The 23053-nt window shown below is 38.1% G+C and overlaps 2 protein-coding genes across 5 annotated transcripts in view; one reads left to right on the top strand and one right to left on the bottom strand.

The window, feature by feature from the left end:
- The window catches only part of LOC123646919 (TRPM8 channel-associated factor 1), a 46906-nt gene extending 24597 nt beyond the window's left edge, over positions 1-22309 (bottom strand). Inside the window, exon 1 of one of the 4 annotated variants that reach the window (XM_045564099.1) lies at positions 22197-22309. The gene's annotated coding sequence lies outside the window, so the exon portion shown is untranslated. Of the gene's footprint in view, positions 1-3524; positions 3610-4686; positions 5036-5655; positions 5796-22196 lie in introns of those variants that run through there. The other 3 variants (XM_045564102.1, XM_045564103.1, XM_045564100.1) reach the window with 3 other exon arrangements.
- LOC123646921 (olfactory receptor 6B1) overlaps positions 20645-23053 on the top strand; it is a 70508-nt gene continuing 68099 nt past the window's right edge. Inside the window, exon 1 of the mRNA XM_045564105.1 lies at positions 20645-20666. The gene's annotated coding sequence lies outside the window, so the exon portion shown is untranslated. The remainder of the gene's footprint in view (positions 20667-23053) is intronic.

Genomic DNA, 23053 nt, shown 5'->3' with positions numbered 1-23053 from the left:
GCCCATAAGATTGTAAAAGAAACAAACAAACAAACAAAAAAAGAACTATGAGAAAGAGGAGGAGGAGAAGAAGAAGGTGAAAAGATGAAGGAGATGACAAAGGCAGCTAATAATGTCCAACGTTGGAAATGCTATGGGGACACCATCACAGTCTGCTGGAAGGACAGAGAATGTCTGCACTCTTTTTCAAAAGCAATCTGACGGTGCCAACTCAGTTTCAAAGGTGTGCCTATCCTCAGACCCAGCAAACCCTCTTCTAATAACCTTTCTTATAAAAGCAGCAGTAAATATTCAAGACATATGTACAAGGGTGCTAACTGCCACACAAAACTACAAATGGAGATAGATAAATGAAAACCTAGAAATAAATATAGATTCACAAGAAATATTTCCTAGAACGATTTTTGATTCTTGAAGGTACAGGATCTCTAACCCAAACCCATACCTATCCAACTTCCGCATGCCCCCAGATACTCCATTATACCCGGCATAAGACCCTGTGGCATGACCCCCAGCCACCTACCTATGCACCCCATTAAAGAGCTGCCCATCAGTCCCCCTCTCTGTTGGCTTCTGCTACCTCCAGTGCTGACACACCAAGGACACCCAGAGCAAGGAACTCACATTTCTGTCTCATTAGTCGTTTTCTGAGCTAGTTCAAGGACAAGTTAAATCTATTTAGCATCTACTTAGCAGAATGTCTTAAATACATTTTAAGTGGAAATTTCAAGTCACTATAATATGTATGACATGAACATATTTTTGTGTGGACAAAGACAATTATAATAGTCATCAAAATTGTACTACTACTAGTAGTAGTATTAACAATACAATGTTTACCAGGTTCCGGGTTTTATTAAAAGTGGTTTATGTAACTTATTTAATACTGATGACAAACCCATGAGGTATATGCTATCACTATCACTATTTTATAGATGGGCAAAAAAAAAAAAAAAAAAAAGAAAGGAGAATCCAAACCCTGGTACCCAGAGAATTTGTTACTTCCTCAAAGTCACATAGGTGGTAAGTGGTGGGTGTAGGATTCAAGCCTAGGAGATCTAGTGCTCAGGTCCACATTCTTAAGCACCGGGAACATATAAGTACCTGTTAAATACCAGCCTTTGTATACATAAAAATCTTTATAGGCTACACTTCAACATGCTAACATTGATTAGACTAGGAAGGGAAATGGCGAACAGTTTTCTTTGTCTTTATACAAGTCTGCATCCTTTGAATTGTATATATTACTACTACAATTAAAAAGAACACTGAGGTAATATAAATCCAATCAAGCAAGTAAACACATTCAATGATTAAGTACAGTATATAAATGATGAGATAGACTGACCAACTGATCGTATCTCACTGGCCGTAAAAAGTTTTTCTTCATCTCCCATCAGGTCATACATTTTCCCACCTATAAATTTGATTTCCTCCTCTGTGGGGGGCCTTTGAACTCTGCAACAGTTGTGTTCTCCCTTTACCCAGCTATCAGTAATTCTAACGCTTGACTTTTGAACCAAATGCCTTCTTTTTATTCCTGAATCCTTGTTTGCTCTCCTAGCTTGGGGAACTCAGATGAACACAACCTGGGGGAAATTCCTTTTATTTTTCTCCCTAGCCTCTTGTGGTTCCTGCTTTCTCTCCCCTGGGCCCACTCTGGCCCCTTTTAGCTTGCTGGAACAAAAGTCACCTCCAAGGCAGAAGGCACCCAGGCACAACCTGTAACTCAGGGAGAGAGCAGAGCTACTCCTATCACCAAGCAGCACCATGGCACCTAAATAAGGTTTTCCCCTTAAGAGATTTAAGGAAGGGAACGTGGGTGGAGGGCCACCTTGGATACTGTACCATGCTTATCCTGTATTATAGTTTGATCTCAATGTGTCTGAGGTCAGAGAATATGTTTCATTCTGTGGATGAACAAGTACTCTATGGCTGGATGATTGAATGATGGATGTGGGTATAAAGGCAAATCTAGGATTATTTCTTCAGCAAATAACTAGCCTGACCTTGAAAACTGATCAATATCACAGATATCAAACTCCACAGGTCTTCTCTTCTTCAGGTGGTTTCCTTCCATGAATGTTTCTTTTTCCTTGTACATCCAATATCTGTTCCAATGTCCATCAACTTTTACTAAGCCAGAATTGAGGCTAGTTCAATCTCTTCTTCATTCTGTCCTAGACATTCCCAGCTCAGTCTTATTTTCCACTTAAAACTTGTTTAATTCTATTGACATCTAAAATAATATGTAATGGATGTAGAAGGATATAGATGGTAAAATAATAAAACAATCTAAAAAAGTAAACCAACTCCCATATACCTACTACCCAGCTTGAAAAATAGACCTTTACCACTATCTCTGAAGCCCCTCTTGCGGCCCTTCCCATTCAATCCCTTCCCTACCCCCACAGGAGTAAGCAGCATTGGAAATTTTGCTTTCCTCTGTTTCCTTATTTCTATTTTACCACACTTCCTTCTTAATCTTGAGTCCCCCGGGGCTCTTTCTCCCGCTCATCTTTGCCCACTCATCTCACTTGGTAACTCTCAGGAGAACAACATATTTGAGGGGGATTAGCCCCGGAGTGGGAAGACCTGCGGGTTTTGTTTTGTTTTGTTTTGTTTTGTTTTGTTTTGTTTTTTTAATCAGGGTGCTGAGTCCTCCTAGCTGTTTGCCTCAGAGGGTGTTCTATCGAATGGACAATACTTGAGAAAGGATGTTCCAAACTCCCAGGGGCTGTCTGGCTAAGCTTGGAGCCTGGCTGTCCTCGCCTTCCCTCCCAGGCCCAGAGCCAGTCCGCAAGAGCAAGTCGCTGACGTCGGGGAGGGCAGGAGGGGGCCGCGGGCGTGGGGGCGGCCAGCTGCGGAGGCGGGAGCAGCGGGGAAAGCTCGGCGCCCGCGCGCTGGCTGGGAACTGTCCAGGCGGCTGGCACAGAGGTCTGCGGATGAGGCGAGGTTCCAGACTCCTGACCTCTCCCCCGCGCGCCACCGCCCCCCCAGACCCTCCCCCCAGACCCCTGTCTCCAGGAAACAGTACAAGTAGGAGAAAGATCTCGGTCCCAGCGACGGTGTTTGCAAAGATCAAAGGGTAGCAGGACAGAAGTGATGCTCTGTCACCAGCTACCTGCGTGACCCCCAGCAAGCCCTGACTCCTCCCCGGGATACGGTATTCTCATCCGATAAAAAAGCGGATTAGATGCTGTTTCTCTGGGTCAGGCCTGTACGTAACTCGACCACACAAAGCAAGCGCACACCGACATCAGATGTCAGAACTCGGAGAGGAGGAGCAATGCGGCAGGGGCGATGCAGAACGCGAGAGAGCAGAGAAAAATCACCTCTAGAAACACGGATACAAAGGGAGCGAGACTCTTCTGTCCCCGATTTGGGCATACCCAGACCCGCGGCCCGCCCGCTCGCACTGGTCCGCCCGCGCCCCCATTGCCCCCCTCCCCCAACACCCAGGCCGAGACCACCCTCGCCAGCCTCTTCTCTGGCCTGCGAGGCTTTCGGAGAGGGCCACTCACCAAGTCACCTTGGAATTTCCAAGGGGCAGCTAGGAGGGACACGGCTCCGCGCAGAGAGGGACGCACGGTCGGGCCGGGAAGAGGCTTCCCTGCACAGCAGTGACCCAGCAGCGGAGCCGGGATTTGGGGAGGAGACCAAAGCGAGAGGAGAGGAGGGGTTTCCCTAAGAGTCTCCTCCTCCCCACTTCCTCCCCGGCTGGAGTGGGAGCCCGAGGGGGCGGCGCTTGGCAGGGGACAGCGCTTCTTTGTGTCGCCAGCCCTGGCGCCTCGGCATTGCGGCGGCTTAGGGACGCCTAGCGGTCCCATCCTGGCAGTGTGGACGGCAGTTTTATTACAGACGTAAACTTCTCTGACTATACATTAGTAAGGAAAAGGCTGAACAGATTATGGGAGATACATTCTCCGTAGTATTCAATTCTTATGAAGACCTTGAATCTCCATCTAGTTGGGGAAATGTACCTTGATATATTGCCAAGGCAAAACTACAAATTGTAGAAATCGTTCAATAAGCTTTCGTTTCCATAAGGAAAAAAAAAGTATATATTTGCACTATGGTGGGGATAAAGGAGGGCCTGTTATAATATTGTTTAATCTGAGGAATAGGGGAGGGGCAATTTTTTATTGTTGCAAACTCTTCATTGTTTGCATGTTACATGTGTTATTTTTGCAAATTAAAAATAATATATTTCAAACAAACAAGAGGTAGCTAAAATGTATTCTTCGGTGTACTGTTCAAATCCCATTTCGTTCCTTTCTGATAATCACTTGACAGCTGCTCCTCCCTCTAGGAATGGCCTGTCCCTACCCACCTCCAATACGGGTGCTCGCTTTAGAATGTGAAATGCAGGGTGGCATAATGGTTAGGAACCCAGACTGTTACCAGATGGATTGAATTCAAATCTCACTGCTACCTTTACCAACTGTGTGGTTTTGGGCAAGTCACTTAATTTCTCTGTGCCTAAGTGTTATTACCTGTAAAATGAGAATGATAAAATTAATACCTATATCACAAATTTATTGTAAGGCTTACATTAGATAAGTTAATACTTTCAAAGTTCTTAGATCAAAGGCATACAGTAAGGTGGTATGAGTGCCTGTTAAACAAAATAAATATTCAAGCCATCCTAAGATTCAGTATTTCATGCTTCAGGAAAATGCATACCTTTTAATCCTGACTAGGGTTTTGGTCCAAATCCAAGCCATATTTCCTTTCTCCATCTCCCTTCCATGCCCTTTCTCCAAATTGAATCATTATGAACAACTAATAGGGTCATGTGGGTGGATGAGCTCAGTGGCAGGGTTTCATAGAGGAAATGGCAGGAACAGAAGTCAAGGGAACCCGAATTCAGGATACTGCGGTGTCAAGGACTGAGAGACAGTGAGCACATTCTTTATCTTCTCCAGGGTCCAGGTTTTTCAGCAAAATGAAGAGGGCTGGTGACAGGCTCACTAAGTCCTTTCCGGGTCTGAAATGTCAGGACTAACAGTACCTCAAGTCAAAACCCTGTAATATTGAGTTTCACGTAAAATTCATAAATTCAAAACAAAACCGCATATATTGCTCACATAAAAATAAAGGACACACTATACGTGGAAAGACACAAGCTAACTTACCTCTGAGGATGGGGGTGTGAGACTTGGTGGGAAAAGGGTTTTGACGGTCTTATTTCTTAGGGAGGAAGGGGGAGGTAGAGAGCGCTGATGCAAAGGTGATAAAATGTCAGCACAGGATAAATCTGTTGTGTTATTTTCTGGGCGTAGCTTTGAAATATTTCATAATGAAAAATGTTTAAAAAGGGCAGAGATGTATTAGGCTCCTGATGGTTAGGTTCCTTGAGCAGAAGAAATGCCGCACGAAAGAAATGAGAGTCAGAGGGGTAGAAAAAGGCAGAAGCAGAGATGGAGAAACCGCAGGGAACCCTCTCTGAGAGGCACCTTCCGCCGAGGGCCCGACAACCAAGGGTCTCGGCCCAAACCCGACCGCCTCGCCGCCCCACAGGCGCTCCCCGGCCCGGGCCGGCGCCTCCCTCTGGCCTCGGCGCCTCAGCGGCCCCGCGTCGGGAGCCGCCCCCGATGCGCCGGTGCGCGCGGCCCGCTCGGGTTCCAGACGCCACCCGTGGCCGACACTCACCGAGGGCCCGGCGGTGCTCACACCCGGCCACTTCGGCGGGGCACGGCGTCCTCTGCAGAGACGCGACGGGCGACGGGGCAGGCGGCCTCGGGAGCCGAAAACCGGCTGCGGAGGGGCCGGAGAGAGGCGTCGGGGGCGCGGGCTGCGAGGCCGCGGAGGGGCCGGAGGGAGGCGTGGGGGGCGCGGGCTGCGGCGCGGCGGAGGGGCCGGAGGGGCCGTCCCGGGAGCCGATTGGCCGCCGCGGGCCGGGGGCGGAGCTGGGCCGGTCGCCCCGGCCGGCAGGGGCCGCGCTTTGTGGCAGGTTCTGCCCCGGGATGCGGCCCCAGCCGCGGGATGGAGGCCCCGGCGCCCGCCGTGGGAGTGCAGTAGGACTGTTTGTTACCAAGTAAATTGGTGAGACTATTTATTAATAAGGGTGTGGTTGATAAATAATGACAGACTTTTATATAAAATAATACATAACTGGTTCCAAGGATGGGTTAAATCTGTATATATTTGCCAACAGTCTCTCAGGCTCGCGCTCTCTATACATTAATATGCGTGTGTGTGTACACACACAGTATATTTATATATTATTTTTTAGATAAACATTTAATGTAGTAAAATAGTTTGTCTTTTTGTACCAAAACCTTTAAAAATGTTTTTATATACTTATATAAACACAAAAATTATGTGGAAGATAAACTATTAGAATCAGTTACTTCAAACAGGAAAGTGGATTACTTTTAAGTAATTTTTCTTCTAATACCTCTTAACATGTTAATTAATAGTTATATTATTATTTTGTAATAAAGATACATTTAATCAACTATAAAACTAGATAAAATATCCTTGCTGAAACAGTTGGTAGTGACTTCTCTACAAATACGATTTCTCCTGTGTGAAGGTTTTTTGAATTTTGTTCCTACTTCTGACTCATTTTAATTAAGAGTGGGATACGACACTTGACTTCACGGCCAGAACCTGGCTTTATGCCTGACCAGGTCCTGCCTTGAGTCCCATCTGCTCATCTAGCTTGGTGAGCTCAACTATGGAACCTGGGGTGGGGGTGGGCAAAGCGACTTGTCCCTTTCCGGGGCTGGCCCCGTGGGCCGGAAGGAGATCTGCACGGCCCTGCGGATTCTCCACTTTCCTCACCCCTCACTGCCCTGGCCCCTGTTTGTCCAGTACCTCAGGAGATGTCCTCAGACCAAACGGTCCTCAGAATAGACCATTTTAACGTTTTCTCCCCTATACAAACAGTGCTAAGACTAGACCTTCCGGGGCAAGATGGATTCAGCGGCAACGGGGATGGAGTGTGACATCTTGTATTACTGAAGGCTTTCATTACAGCTCCCCAAACTAAAGGAAACATAGGTCAACAACTGTGTTTTATTCTTCTTTTGATTCCCCATTTCACCTAAGTCATAAACAGGTGATCCCTAATGTCCACTGGATGGTGGATGGATAGATAGATGGATGGATGGACAAGATAGATGAATATGAGGGTAAGAGAGGAAGTCCGTGGGATCATTGCTCAACAAAACAAACAGCAGCTTGAGTAGAAAACTGATCAAATTACAAATTTTCTGTGCTATAAGTTTTTTCCTCTCCTTCATGCTCTTTTCTTTTAATCTTCCCCCTCACCTCTTAACCCTTTTGTTTACTTTCTACATCTCCCAATACTTTCCTCAAAATTTGACCTGGTTCTACTTTCTTGGTTTCAAACACCACAGTACTAGCTCAGTTTTAAATCCTATATCCTTTCTTATTTTTACTGCCCCTTGAGAGTTTCTTTGTTTTTCTTTCCAGTTTTCTGCCCAGAGTAGCTCTGAGTAATGAAGATTGCCATGAAATCCTGAGAACACGGAAAAAACTTTTGAGACGTTAAGTTCTGTAACTACTCAGCAACATGAGAATGAACAATTTACTAAAAATCCACACTAAAAGTATTATGCAGTTTATGAAAAATGGGCTCAATTCATACCTTCAGGAATGTTCTCAATATATATTTTCAGTGAAAAATTTATGATCCTACTTTTGCTGGGAAAAATGATATATGTTTATGTTTATCTAAGCATAGTAAAAATAAGGACATATTGGCTACTTCAGGAAGTAGGAAAGGGTTGACCAGTAATTTGTTTCTTTAGACATTTTGTATTAAAAATACTACAAGTAGCATTTTGAAATTTAAAATTAGACTATTCAGTAATACTATTCTTAGGTATATACCCAATAGCAATGCATACACATGATCACCAAAAGACGTGAGTTAGAATCTTCAAAGCAGCACCATCCATAATAGTCTAATACTGGAAACTCCCCAAATACTACCATCCCTGCTTTCTCAGCCCTAGTGCAACCCTTCTGTATCAGCTGGGTCCCATCAACAGTAGAATATTTAAATAAATTGTGGTATATTCACAATGAAATATTGTACAGCAATGGGAATGAAAGATTTGCATTATATACAGTATGGCTGAATCTCATCAATATACTGTAGAGTGAACTAAGCCAGAAGCAAAGGAGTACATACTGCATGATCATATTTACAAACTAATCTTTGATATTAAACTCAGAATATTTACCCTTGGGCAAGGTATTAACTGGAAAAGGGCACAAGGAGGACCTCTGGGTTATTGGTAATGTTCATTTAAATGAATTTAGGATCTGGTACAAGGATATGTTCAGTTTGAAAAATTTATCAAGCTGTACATTTATAATATATTGATATATAAGCACACATACAAATATCATACTTTAAAATAAGGTATTATAATAGTATTTTAGTTCTAGAAATATAGTTGATTAAGTACCCTGAATCATATTGCTGATGCAAACAATATATATACAAAATATCATAAATTCATCAATGGAATAGTATGAAAGTAAGGAGTCTGCAAAGCCAAAGCAAACTAATATTGACAGGAAACACTGATGGAAGCAAGTACAAAAGCTGGCTTTCACCATGGTGTTTCTACAAAACTGTGGAGAATGTATGGGGAGCGACTCTATGGTTTCCAGACTAGGAGTTTAAGACAAGGCTCACATTAAGTATGTAATTTAAAAGGCCACTCCTGCATAATGCTCAGACACCAAAGGGGTATTCCTAAAGGGTAAAAGTAAATAAGAAAAACACTGCACAACACAGAAGAAATCAGTGCAATTTGCCTGTCTTAACCCTGCTGGAGGATGAAGGGGAAAAACATCTCTGAGAATGAGTAACCAAAGGAACAACCAAATCAGTTCCCCACATAGGTTTGCAACATAAATCTGTGCTACCTCTGTGGATTGGGAAACCCTAAGCAAATAATTCAAAGTGGTCCGAGTTTGTTAGTTTTCCAGTTTAAAGAAGCACATGTAGACCTTTTCTGAAGAAACTGAACTTTAATGCATCTAGAAAGAATTTCTACAGAAAACCAAAAATCCACACAAAAGGAGCAGCTCATACTAATAATTTTAAAAATCATGTAACATTCAAGGAAATAAAACATCATGAATAAAAGCCATCACAAACAAAAGACATCAGAAACAGGCAGAATTCGGATATTAGAATTACTAGGTGTAGAATATAAAGTAACCACATTTAATACATTTGAAAAATAAAAGAGAAGCTTAGAAACTTGAACAGAAAATATTTATATTTATAAAACAAATCAAGTAGAACTAGAAATGAAAAATATAATGGTTGAAATAGGATGGTTCAAAATAAAAATTTATTAAAGAGACTAAATAGAAGATTAAACAAAGTTCAAGAAAAATTAATGAACTGGATCTGGAGCAGAAAAAATTATTCATAATTCAGTCTAAAAGCCAAAGGAGATGGCAAATATAAAAAAGAATAGAAGCTTTTGAGAGCATAGTAAGAAGATCTAACATACATCTGATCTGAGCTCCAAATGGATATAATGGAAAGGTAATAGAAGAGTTTTTATTGGAAGAAATAATTACTATGAATTTTCCAGAGATTTTGAAAGATACCAATCCTCAGATCCAGGAAGCCTAGCAAATCCAAACAAGATAAATAAAAGAAATATTTATCTACATATATTATAGTGAACAAAAGAACAGAGGACACTAAAGAGAAAAAAATTAAAAGTAGTCCAATGGGAAAAAAACAACAGATCACTTACAAATAACTGATGATTCAATTCCCCACTGCCTTCTGTAGTAACCATTTTTGTAATTCAAAAGATAACATAGAAGAAATAATAACATAAAATGTTTGATTCAAAAGAAAAGACAGCAAAATAATATTCTCAACATATAGTAAGAAAATAATCAATCTAGAATTTTATATCCAGAAAACCACCTTCTTTTACAAAATTCTTATGAAATGCCATTTTCAGACAAACAGATACTCAGAATTTATTATCTAAAGACCTGCATAAAAGGAAATTCTAAAGGATGTATCTCAGAAAGAAGGAAAATGATCTTAGATACATAATCTGAGATGTAAGACAGAATGGTAAGAGACTTTTAATTCTGGCATTGAGAGAATCTTTTTCCCACTAAAACAGTAATAATATATAGGAAACAACTGAAGACTTTGAAGAGCAAACCACATAAGCAGGACTTGAGGAACTACCATCCTTGATGGACAGAAAACACAGAATGTGAGTTCCACAATCACTATGGCTTTTTTCATTTTGGACATTTTTCGATTTCACACTGCAGGTTAACTGAGGCCAGACAGAAAGTCTTATTCTTACTAGTTCAAGACTGCCAAGCCATTTGGAAATCAAAGGGTAAAGTTTCAAACATGAAGAAACCTCAGAAAAGTGAATCTAAAAATCTGTGCACAAATTCCCCTTAAGTTATTGGCTGACTTCTAACCTATGCATGCACAGAGACAGACCCCCAAGAAGATGTGCAGAAAAGTGTCCAAAAATCTAAACAACTGAACCATCATTTCAGTAGCTATACTTTTCTGGGAATAAAGCAGTAAAGTCTAAGCCCCAACAAAAAAAGGTTCTTGTAAACACACTGTGATTTCAGTTGATACAGAAGAAAATTCATGGCATATGGATAAGAACCACACCTTAGGAGTAAGGACTATGTTCTTAGAGAAGGAGCAAACCTTAAATGGACTGGTCCTAACACAGCCTAAAACAACTAACCTTTGATAGTTTGAGAGTAATCTTCTGGTACTTTATCTGCTTATTCTCCTATAAAATCCTTTTGAAAAACAATAATGTCAACTGGAATATTCATAATTTTTCATCCACAATATCCTGCATTCTACCAAAAATTAAGGAGGAGGCTCAGAAACAGAATATGTTGCCAAGAACTCAAGAGAACCAACAGATAATAGAAACAGACTCACAGGTGGTTTACATATTTCAGTTTTTAGACTGGTAACTTAAAACAACTGTGACTAATATGCTCAAAAATAACAAAAACAAGGCTGCAGAACTTCAGCATAGAACTAAAACTCATAAAAGAGTAAAATGGACATTTTAGACATAAAAATAATCATTGAAATTAGTAATTTAATAGATGACTATAATAGCACATTAGACAAAAAAGACCAAAGAATTGGTGAAATATAACAAAGGTCAGTAGAAAATATCCATAATATTAATAACATAAGAGGGAAGAAAGGATGACGCACAAAGAGATTAAAGGATATAGAAAGAGTATAATATTAATAGAATTATGAGACATGGTGGCAAGTTATAACATATGTGTAATCAGAGTCCCAGAAGGAGAAGAAAAAAAGAATGAAACACAAGCAACATGTTAATAACTAATAGATGAAAATTATCCCAAAAGAGATGAAAAATATCAAATCATACAATGAAGAAACTCTACATTTCCCAAGCAGAATAAATACAAAGAAAACTACTCTCTGGCACATCATAACCAAATTGCTGAAAACCAAATTCATAGAGAAAATCTTAGAAGCAGCTAGAGATAAAGGATACTTTCCATTTAAATAAACAAAAATATAGCTGACTTTTCAAAAGGACCATGAAAACAAGGACACAATGGCATTGCTAGAAAGAGAGCAACAGAGAGAAACAGAGAAAGAGAGAGAAAATCTGCCAACCTAAAATTCTATGTGCAAGAAAAATATCCTTCAAGGTTAAAGGGAAAATAAAGATAATTTTTGATATATCAAAGCTGAGAGAAGTTGTTGCCAGCAGAATATAATGTAAGAACTACTTAAAGGAATTTTTCATGATTAGGGAAAACTATTCCACATAGGAATATAGTGCTGTAGGAAGAATACTAAAAAGAGTAAATAAATAGGTAAATATAAATAAATATTTACTGCTTCAATCAACAAATATAATGTCTTGTGGGATATAAAAGCATATGAAAAACAAAATATACAACAATGGCACAGCTGTTAAGATTGTGTTAATGGAGATAAACTGTTTTAAAGTTTTGTATTATTTGAGAATAGGTAAAAGTAGCAATTTAAGGTAGACTGTAATAAGTCAATAGGTAAATTTTAACATCTGTAGTAACCATTTTTGTAATTCAAAAGATAACATAGAAGAAATAATAACATAAAATGTTTGATTCAAAAGAAAGCAGGAAAAAAGAAATAAAAGAATAAGAACAGATGGAACAAAGAGAAAATAGTGTACAACTTGGTCAACTTAAACCAAATTGTTATAGACTGCATGTTTGTGTCCCTCCAAAATTCCTTTGGTAAAACCCTAACTCACAATGGAATGGCATTAGAAAGTGAGCCTTTGAAAGGTAATTAGGTTTAGATGAGGTCATAAGTATGGAGCACCCAGGATGGTATTAGTGTCCTTATGAGAAAGAAATTAAAGCTCCTTCTTTTGGCCATGTGAAGACATAGTGAGAAGGTAGCTGTCTACAAGCCAGTAAGCCAGCCCTCACCAGACATGGAATCTGCTGGCCCCTGTTTCTTGGACCCCCTAACCTCTAGAACTGTGAGAAATAAATGTTTGCTGTTTAAGGTACCCAGTCTGGCATTTGTGTTATAGCAACCCAAACTGAGTAAGACACCAACTATATCAATAATTATATTAAATGTAAATAATTAAAATCCAATTAGAAGAAAAAGTTTGTTTAAAAGAGAAATACTTTAAATATGGATACACAGAGATTGAAAGTAAAAGGATGGAAAAAGATACACCATGAAAATACTAACCGAAAGAAAGCTACTGTGGCCATATTAACAATTATATTACTCCAAGACATGTTACTAAAGATAAGAAAGATATTTCATAATGATAAAAAGATTGAATCAATAGAGCATAGAGCAATATAACAATCTTAAATTTGTATCCTTAATAACATAACTTTAAAATTCATTAAAAGTGGACAGTAATAAAAGAAGCAATAGATCTGCAATTATAGTTGATGGTTTAAAACATCTTTGCCAATAATTTGGTAAGTGCATAAAGATCAGTAAGGATACACATTATTTGAAAAGCATAGTTAACAAACTTGACCCTTTTAACATATATGGTACATATATGCTCACCAACAACAGAGTATACATGATTTCAAGCCCATGTCAAACATTTTTCAAACAGACCATATGTTGGGTATAAAGCAAAAAACTGAAAAAACTTAAAAGCATACAGATCATAATGGAATTAAACTAGACATCAATCAATAACTTATTAGAAAATTCTCACGTTTGGAAATTACAGAGTATACTTTTAAACAACCCATAGGTCAAAGAAGAGATCACAATGGATATTAAAAAATAATTATCATTAAATGATAATTAAAATCCAATGTATTAAAATTTGTGGTATACAGCAAATCAATTACTAGGAGAAAATTGTAGCTCTAAATGCATATATTAGTAAAAGAGGAAAGGCTGAAAGTAAACTAGGCTTCTATCTCAAGATATGAAAAAAAAAGAGCAACAAACTAAAGCCAAAGAAAATAAATGAAAGGATATAATAAACATATAAGCAGAAATCAAATTTAAAAAAATTAGAAATTCAATAAAACCAAAAGTTGATTTTAATGAACCAAAGGAAGACTTATCAATAAAGATAGAAAGGGAAAATACAGTATGGATATTAGAAATAAAAAGGGGATATTACATTACAGTCCCAAAAGACATTAAAAAGATAAAAAAAATATAATGAATAACCATATGCCAATAAATCTGAAAAATTTAGATGAATTTTCAAATTTCTTAAAAACACAATTTATCCAAAATTACATAAGAAGAAATAGAAAATATAAATATAATAATTCTATCCATTAAGGAAATTTAATTCAAAATCAAAAACATTCCTGAAAAAGAACTTTAGACCCAGAAGGATTTTTGTGGTGAATTTTCCTAAACATTTGAGAAACATACAATACCAATATTATACAACTTCTTCCACAGAATAGTAAAATAAGGAACCCCTCCCAACTCATTTTATTGTACCTGACATAACTTTAATATCAAAATCTGATAAGTACATTACAAGAACAAAAACCTAGAGGCTAACACCACTCAATGAACATAGATTCAAAAGCCCTAAACAAAATATAGCAAATCAAATTCAATAATATATAAAAAGAATAAAGAATCTAAAACAGACTCACATATGTACGGTTACCTGATTTACAATAAAGTAACTAATGCAATTCAGTGGGGTCAAGAGGCCTTTTCAGTAGGTAGTTCTTGACTGATTAGATATCTGTATGAAAAAAATAAGCCCTGAACCATGCCTCATGTCATACAGAAAAAATAATTTGAGATAAATTATAAACCTACATGTGAACGATGAAACAATTAAGTATAAGGTAATTTTTTGTAACCTAGGAGTAGGCAAAATTCTCTTAAATAGGACTCAAGTGCTAATCATAAATGTTTGGATTTACTAACACAATTAAGTATTATTAAAATTAAATTAAGAAGTTCTTTTTATTAAAAAACATCATTACCAAAGTGAAAAGGCAAGCCAGAGACTGGAAGCAGATATTTGTATTAATAACTCATTAACACAACAAAAAATGCATATGCATATTCAGAATATTATTAAAAACTTTCACAAAATTAATTTAAAAAGAAACCATCCCATCCCCTCAAATGGACAAAACAAGAGCAGACACTTCATCAAAGATGATATTCAAATGGCCAATAAGTATGCAAAATGATGCTTAATATGATTAGCCATCAAAGGAATTCAAATTAAAACCATAAGAAACCTATATCCATTCTGGATGGCTAAAATTAACTGTGGTGACAACATCAAATGATGACAAGGATCTAGAGCTGCTGGAACTTATATGTATTTCTTATGGGAGGGTAAACTGATACAGTCATTGTGCAAAACTGGCATTTTCTATTCAGGCTGACTAGGTGTATATTCAATAGAAATGAGTGATTATGTCTACCAAAAGATATGTTTTTCAAATCAGCTTTATTTGTAATAGCCAAAAAACTAGCCTCAATTATCCATCAACTGTAGAATGGATAAATTGTGATGTACTTATACAATATAATAGAGAAAAAAGAATGAGGTACTGCTATATGCCACCATACGGATGAATTTCATAGACCTAGTGTTGCATAAAACAAACCAAACACAAAAGACTACCTATTTATGAATCAATTTATGTGAAGATCAAGATTGGATCAATATATGATGACAGAGATCTTAACAGTGGTTATCTGTGAGAGTAAAGTATATATTCTATATACTGACCTAACTATATGTTAAATACACATATACATATTTAATGTGAATGTGTGAATTCACATATTTGTGAATTTATATATGTAAGTTATACATCAACTTTTCATAAAAAGAAAAATATGTAAGCAAATATATTAGTAAATATGTTGGAAAATCAAACACTGATGGTATTAAGTAATAATAAAAATCATTTGATATTTGGAGGTGAGAGTTAGACATAAAGTCCTGAGAATCCATGTTATTTAACTTGAGTGTGCTACATAAAGTATATTATAAAACTAAGTATGTTAAGGAGGTGAGAGTTAGACATAAAATCCTGAGAATCCATGTTATTTAACTTGAGTATGCTACATAAAGTATATTATAAAACTAAGTATGTTAAAAACTAGGAATGCTATGAGTTAAATGTGCTATGAAATTTAAATATTCCTAAAGCATAAGACCTAAAGCATGTAATTTCCAATAAAAAAAAGAAAAAAAAAAGAGAAAACAAAGGAAAAAGGAAAAAGAAGAGGGAGAAGAATGAAAGAGACAAAAAAGTTAGGAAAAATAAAAAGCAGATAAGATGAAAAAATAAATTTAATTGTATCACTAATCACAATAAACATAAAAAGACTATATTACTCAATGACAAGTTATAAATTGTCAAATTTTTTTTAAATCTAGGATTTTTAAAAATCCAGATAAGTTTACTACATATATACTTAACACAGATTCAGAAGATTTAAAGCCAAAGGATAAAAGAGATAAATGAAACAAACACCAATCAAAGAAACCTTGATTTGATATTTGAACAAATTACAATTTTAAGACAATAAACATGAATAGATATCCATGATGTAGGATCCCTACATTAAGATAAAATGTTCAATTTACCACAAGTCACTAATAACATATCCTCAGAATATATAAAGCAAAAATATGTAGACCTACAATGAGAAATTGCCAAACCTAGCATCATACTGAAATATTTTAATATACCTATTTCTATAATTGGTAATTCAAGCAGACAAAAATTGGTCAGATATATAAGATTGGATTATATAATGAACACACTTATTTTAAAGATACACATAGAACATTATGTAATTAAAAACTACACATTCTTTTCAAGCACACAAAGAAAACTAACCAGGTTCAATAAATTGAAAGGAACTGGTATCATACATTCTTTAACTATAATATAAGTTAGGCAATGTTTATTATGAGATGATAAAACAAACTTCATATGAACTGGAAATTAAAATGTGCATTTCTAAAAAATTCATGACTCAAACAAAATACTATAATGGAAATTATAAAGATTTAAAGCTACATGATCAAAAAATTCATACCAAAACTTGTGAGATATAGTCAAAAAGCAGTGAAAGGCCGGGCGCGGTGGCTCACGCCTGTAATCCTAGCTCTGGGAGGCCCAGGCGGGTGGATCGCTCAAGGTCAGGAGTTCGAGACCAGCCTGAGCAAGAGCGAGACCCTGTCTCTACTAAAAATAGAAAGAAATTATCTGGCCAACTAAAAATATATATACAAAAAAAAAAATTAGCCGGGCATGGTGGCTCATGCCTGTAGTCCCAGCTACTCGGGAGGCTGAGGCAGTAGGATCGCTTAAGCCCAGGAGTCTGAGGTTGCTGTGAGCTAGGCTGATGCCACGGCACTCACTCTAGCCCGGGCAACAAAGTGAGACTCTGTCTCAAAAAAAAAAAAAAAAAAAAAAGCAGTGAAAGAAATTTATAGCTTAAAAATCTTACATATGAAGAAAAGCTCAAAATTAATGAGTTAAGCATATCATCTAAGAGCTTAGAAGATAAGTAACAGAAAAATTCAAAGAAAGCAGGAAGAAGTAATAAAATAAGCAAAAATTAGTGAGAAAAAGACATAACATTTTTTCCATCAGTGTGGGAAAGAGCTAATAAAGTAGACCAAGTTTCAGCAAAATTAAAACCAAAGAGAAAGAAAATATACACATAATAGTAATGAAAAGAGGATCATATTAATAGGTTGGAAAGAGTTAAACAGATAATGAAAGGATACTATGAACAATTTTATTAATTTTGAATACATATATTCATATATATGTAGTTGACTCTTGAACAATACAGACTTGAACTGCATGGGTCCACTTACAAGTGTCTTTTCTTCCACCTCTGTCATTCCTGAGACAAAAAGACCAATCCCTCCCCTTCCTCTTTGTCCTCAGGCTACTCAATGTGAAGACAAGGATGAAGACCTTTATGATGATCCACTTCCATTTAATGAATAGTAAACATATTTTCTCTTTCTTATGAATGTCTTAATGACATTTAATATTTTCTAGCTTACTTTATTATAAGCATATGGCATATAATACATATAACATACAAAATATGTGTTATTTGACTATGTTACTAGTAAGGCTTCTGGTCAACAGTAGGTTACTAGTAGTTAATTTTGGGAAGTCAGAAGTTGTAAGTGAATTTTTGACTATGCAGGGAAGTTGGTGTCCTGACCCTCACATTGTTCAAGAGTCAACTGTATCTTTATATATTGAATAAACATATACATATAAGAATATATAAGAAAACATATGAAATGCTTAAATATCTTGGAAAATACAATTTTCCAAAACTGATCCCATAAGAAAACCTAAATCATAAGAAATCCTATAATCATTACAGTAATTGAACCAACAAGTTTAAAACCTCTGACAAAGTAAACTCCAAACCCAGATGGTTTTGCAAGTGATTCGAGGATATATTTAAGAGCCAGATAATCCCAATCTTGCACAATAGAAATCCCAATAGAAAAAAAGAGAATACTACCCATATTATTTTGTGATGATACCAATACCAGATAAGGATAGTACAGAAAGGTTAATAGCATGCCAATCTCAACTCACATATAGATGCAAATATCTAATGTTTACCTTTATATCTCTATCTACATACAAAAGTTATGACGTATTTACCAGGAAGGGTTTATTCCAGGAATACAAAATTGTTTTAATATCAGAAATTCAATAGTAAGTATACCATGCTAATATATTTAAAGGAAAAAGAATTATATGATATTCTCAGTAGCTACAGAAGAAACATTTGATAAAACATCCACTCATAATAAAAATGTTTACCAAAAGAAGAATTGAACTTCCTTATCATGGGGAAGGCATTTACAAAATTACTATAGCAAATACCATGTTTAAAGTTGATATGGTGAAATATTTCTCTTTATGATATTAAGGACAAAACAAGATGCCCTTCACTACTTTTATTCAACACTGTACTAGAGCTCCTAGCCATTGCAGTAAGACAGAAAAAAAATTAAAGGTATAAAAAATTGGAAAGGAAAACACAAAGTTGTCATTATTTTTAGATGATATGACTGTCTATGCAGCAAGTCTGCAAGAATCTACAGGTAAATTTATAATAAATAATTTTATCAAGTTTGATTGATGTATAATTAATATATGAAAGGCAATTGGATTTTTTATATGTCAGCAACAATAAACTATAAAATAACTTTTATAAAAGAAAACATTTATGAGAGCAGTAAAAATAATGTACTTAGAAATAAATTTAACAAAAAAGGAGCAAAAAAGAAAACAAAAATAGTACAAAACATTAAAGATGATCTAAATAAATAGCATTATATACCAGGTTCATAGATGGAAAGGCTGAATATCTTAAAGAGGTCATATCTCCCCAGATTGATTGTGTTCTCCAAAGAGCATGTGTTGGAAACTTAATCACCAATGCAGCAGTGTTAAGAAGTTGGGCCTAATGAGAGGTCATGAGGGCAGAGTGAATGAATTAATGCCATTATCGACAGAGTGGGTTGGTTGTAAAAGGGGGAGTTAGGCTGCCTTTTATTCTCTGTCTCTCTCTCTCCCCTTCTCTTTGCCCTTCTGCTATAGATGATACAGCAAAAAGGCTCTTGCCAGATGCTGGCCCCTTGATTTTGGACTTCCTGGCCTTTAGAATCATTAGTCAATAAATTTCTGTTTATTATAACTTGCCAGTCTCAGATGTTCTATTACAACAGCACAAAATGGACTAAAAGATTAAGTCAATACAATCAATCAAAATCCCAACAGATTTATTTGCTTGTTTGTTTCTTGTTTTGGAGAACTTGACAAGTTTATTTAAATATTTTTTATATATAAGGTCCAAAGTCCAAGAATAGCTAAAACACCGTTGAAGAAGAAGAAACAGGAGGGAGAACTTTTCCTATCAGATTTCGAGACTTTTTATAAAACTATAGTAGTTAAAAATTATGCAGTATTGGTGGAGAGTTAGACAAATACGTACTGAGAGAGGGAGCTTAAAACAAATTATGGACCATATATGGAAAACTTGATTCATACAGATCACTGGTGCTGGGAAAACTGATTATCCACATGGAATAAACAACATAAAAATCAATTTCCAGATGGCTTAAGACTAATTGTCAAATACAAAACCATAAAAGCTTTTAGAAAACAATATAGTAAAATTATTTATAATCTTGAGGAAATAATTCTCAAACAAGACAAACTATAAAAGGAAGTACTGGTAACTTGAAATCAAAATTCAAAACTTATGTTCATTGATACAGAGAAAGAAACTGAGAAAGAAAACCTCAGAAGCAAATTGGAAGCAGATATTTGTGGCACACATGGTTAACAAGGAATTGATTAGTAACCAGATTACATAAAGAAAGCACTCCAATGAGTCAGTAAGAAAAAGGTAAGCAATCCAATATGGAAATGAATAAAAGCAGGAACCAGAATTTCACAGAGAGAAAGCACAATATCTGATCATTAGTTATGGGGAAATGCTAGTTAAAATCACAGTGGAATGCTATTTGATACCTGCCAGATTGACTAAAAATGAAATTTAACAAGACCAAGTTATGACAAGTATGTGGAGCAACAAGAACTCTCATCCATTGCTGGAGGGAGCGCAAACTGATTTAACGCTTTGGAAACAGCTTGGAAATGACCTAATAAAGTCAAATATATATACATTTTATAGCTCAGCAATTCTACTCCTAGCTGTACACTCTAGGGAAACTCCTGCACAGGTGTACTTGAATGGTAGAGGACATTATTCCTTAATATCCCCTGCAGTGAGGAACCTTTAAAATGGCCCCCAATAATCCCTGTTTCCAGGTATTCATGCCCTTGTGTAAACCCCTCCCCTTGAGTGTGAGCTGGACCCAGGGACTCACTTCTAACGAACAGAAGATGGAAAAAATGATGGGATGTCATTTTTGCAATTAGGTTACAAAAAGAATCTGGTTTCTGTTTCTCTCTAGAGCCTTCACTCTGGGGAAAGCAAGCTGCCATGTTGTGACCAGCCTCTATAAGAGGCCCACGTGCAAAGAACTGATGTGTCCAGGCAAAGTCGTGAGGCCAGAAGACCAGCCAGCAGTCATGTGAGTAAGCTTGATAGGGGGCCCGACCCCTACTCCCGGCCTTGAGATGACTGCGGCTCCAGCCAATATCTTGATTCCTTGATTCCAGCCTGTGAGAAACCCTGAATGAGACTCCCCACCTAAGCCCCTCCTGTATTCCTGATCCAGAAACTGTAAGATAGGAGATAGTAGGATTTGTTTCATTCGGGTTTTTTTTGTTTCAAGTTGCGAAGTATTAGAGTAATTTGTTACACAGCTGTAGATAATTTAATGTATCTCCCAAACTAGGAGCAACCCGAATGTCCATCAGCAGTGGCGTGGATAAATTGTAGTGCATTTATACCATAACGTAAAGGAAGCATCAGCAAGGGTGCATCTGAAAAACTTAAGAATATGTACAAGATAATGTCATTGGTATGAAAGTAAAAACTTGAAAAAGCCAACACATATGTATGTTTTTAGAATACGCACACAAATGTGGTAAAACCATAAAGAAAACAAAGGGAATATTTATAAGAAAAATCATGACCCGTATCATGTCTCAGGGAGGAGAACGGGCATAATCTTGGACTTGCAGGCTCCTGATGTACTGCAAAGCCTGATTCCTTGCCCCACGAGATGGTTCAGACATTCATTTCATTATTGTTCAGACCGCTCTTAGGTGTTTTATATGCTTTTTATTCATAAATCTTCTAACAACAAAAGCAAAGCAAAAAGAAAGCAAAGTACTGAAACACAATCAATCGACAGATCGATAGTTCGGAGTGTGACAGGATGGACAGATGGCTGGCTGGTCGACTAGACAAATACATTCTGTCCTTTGTATCTAGTTAGAGCTGCACTTCTTCCAAGTTTTCAGGAGGATCCAACCGGCAAAGATCGTTTTCTCCTACGCTCCCTTAAGGCCTCTCCTCCCTCTCAGGTTGGGCCAAGGCAGACGCCAGCTCGGGATGTTTAACTGGGAACCGATAATCCTGCGCTTGCAGCCTCAGGCCAAACGCATTCCAGCCCAACATCCTCCCAACCCTGGCACCCACTGTCGCCCGCGGCCCTGCCCAGCCCCGCCCCGCCCCCACCGCAAACGCGCAGAGCCCAGGCGCGCAAGGCGTCGATTCGGGTAGAGGAGGACTTCGGGGTTGAGCAGAGACAAGGTGCCCTAAAAGAATTCAGTATCAAGCCCCCAGCAGATGACATAACATCGTCTCCATGGTTCTCGTGAGCTCAGATCTCAATGGCTCCCCGCGGAGCACAGAACAAATCACAGGAAAAGGGGGTCATCCACCTCCCGACACGGAGGGGGATAACAATGCGGCCAGAAGGAAACAGAGACCCAGCCAGCCGCAGAGAGAGACCAGAGAAGGGACAGAAGCAAAGACTCCTCTGTGGAACGCCCCTGTCACCCTCCGGCACGCGCACAGGCCCCAAACGCATCCCCACCCCTCCCGAGCACCCACCATCGCGACCCCTCTCCCCGCCCGACGCTGTCCGCGGGCTGTGGCCTTTGTCGCCGCGGGCCCTTCGCGGCCGGCGCCCGGGCTACACCTCGCTCACCTTTGCCCCGCTCTTCCCTGCAGCGCGGGCTCGGGGCAGAAAGGACCTGCTGGCGGGCAGCGGCGCTTCCCAAGAGGAAGAAGCTTCTCTGCGGAGAAGGGACTGGGCGGCTGACGCGATGCGGGGGGACGTGGAAAGTCGCGTAGGAGGAGGGGCGCGGGGGGCGCCGTCCCGGGAGCGGATTGGCCGCCGCGGGGAGGGGGCGGGGCTTGGCCGGCCGCCCGCAGCCCTGAGAGGTCCTGCTGTGTGTCAATTTCTGGCCCAAGATGCGCCCGAAATCCGGGATGGAGACAATAACAGTGGGGCAATTCGTTAAAAAAAAAACCCAAAACCAAAAAAAACCCTTGAGCCTGTTTATGAACCAGTGGAGGGTTGATAAATAACGATAGATTTTTATATAAGGGACAAATTAAATCTATGGGTCCTAGATATAGTTTTAACTTAAAAAATCAAGTTGTGTTAAAATGGAGCGTATGATTAAGACATTCTGCATGTGTTTATATAAACGGCGGAGCTAAGAGTGAAGTTGGCTGTTGGTTCTTATCTTCACAATTACTGAATTGTTTTAAAATAGCACATGCATTGTTTTTGCAAATAAGGTGTTAAAAATTTTACTCTCCAATAAATAAGTGGCAGATATTGGGTATGAGGGAGAGAGAGAAAGGTGTAGCTGGTAAAGAGGCTGGAATTTGAAGCCACCACATCCCCTACTTGCAAGCTGGGTAGTGTCTTAGTTTGCTATGGCTGCTGTAACAAATCACTCCGCATTTAGTGCCTGAAAACAACACAAAATTTATTATCTTCCAGTTCTGTAGCTCAGAAGTCTGGCACAGGTCTCACTGAACTATCATTATGTG

The sequence above is a fragment of the Lemur catta genome, chromosome 11 (assembly GCF_020740605.2).
Source record: "Lemur catta isolate mLemCat1 chromosome 11, mLemCat1.pri, whole genome shotgun sequence".
Lineage (NCBI taxonomy): Eukaryota > Metazoa > Chordata > Mammalia > Primates > Lemuridae > Lemur > Lemur catta.
The sequence above is the reverse complement of the archived record's forward strand: the minus strand, read 5'-3'. Positions and strand labels throughout refer to the sequence as shown.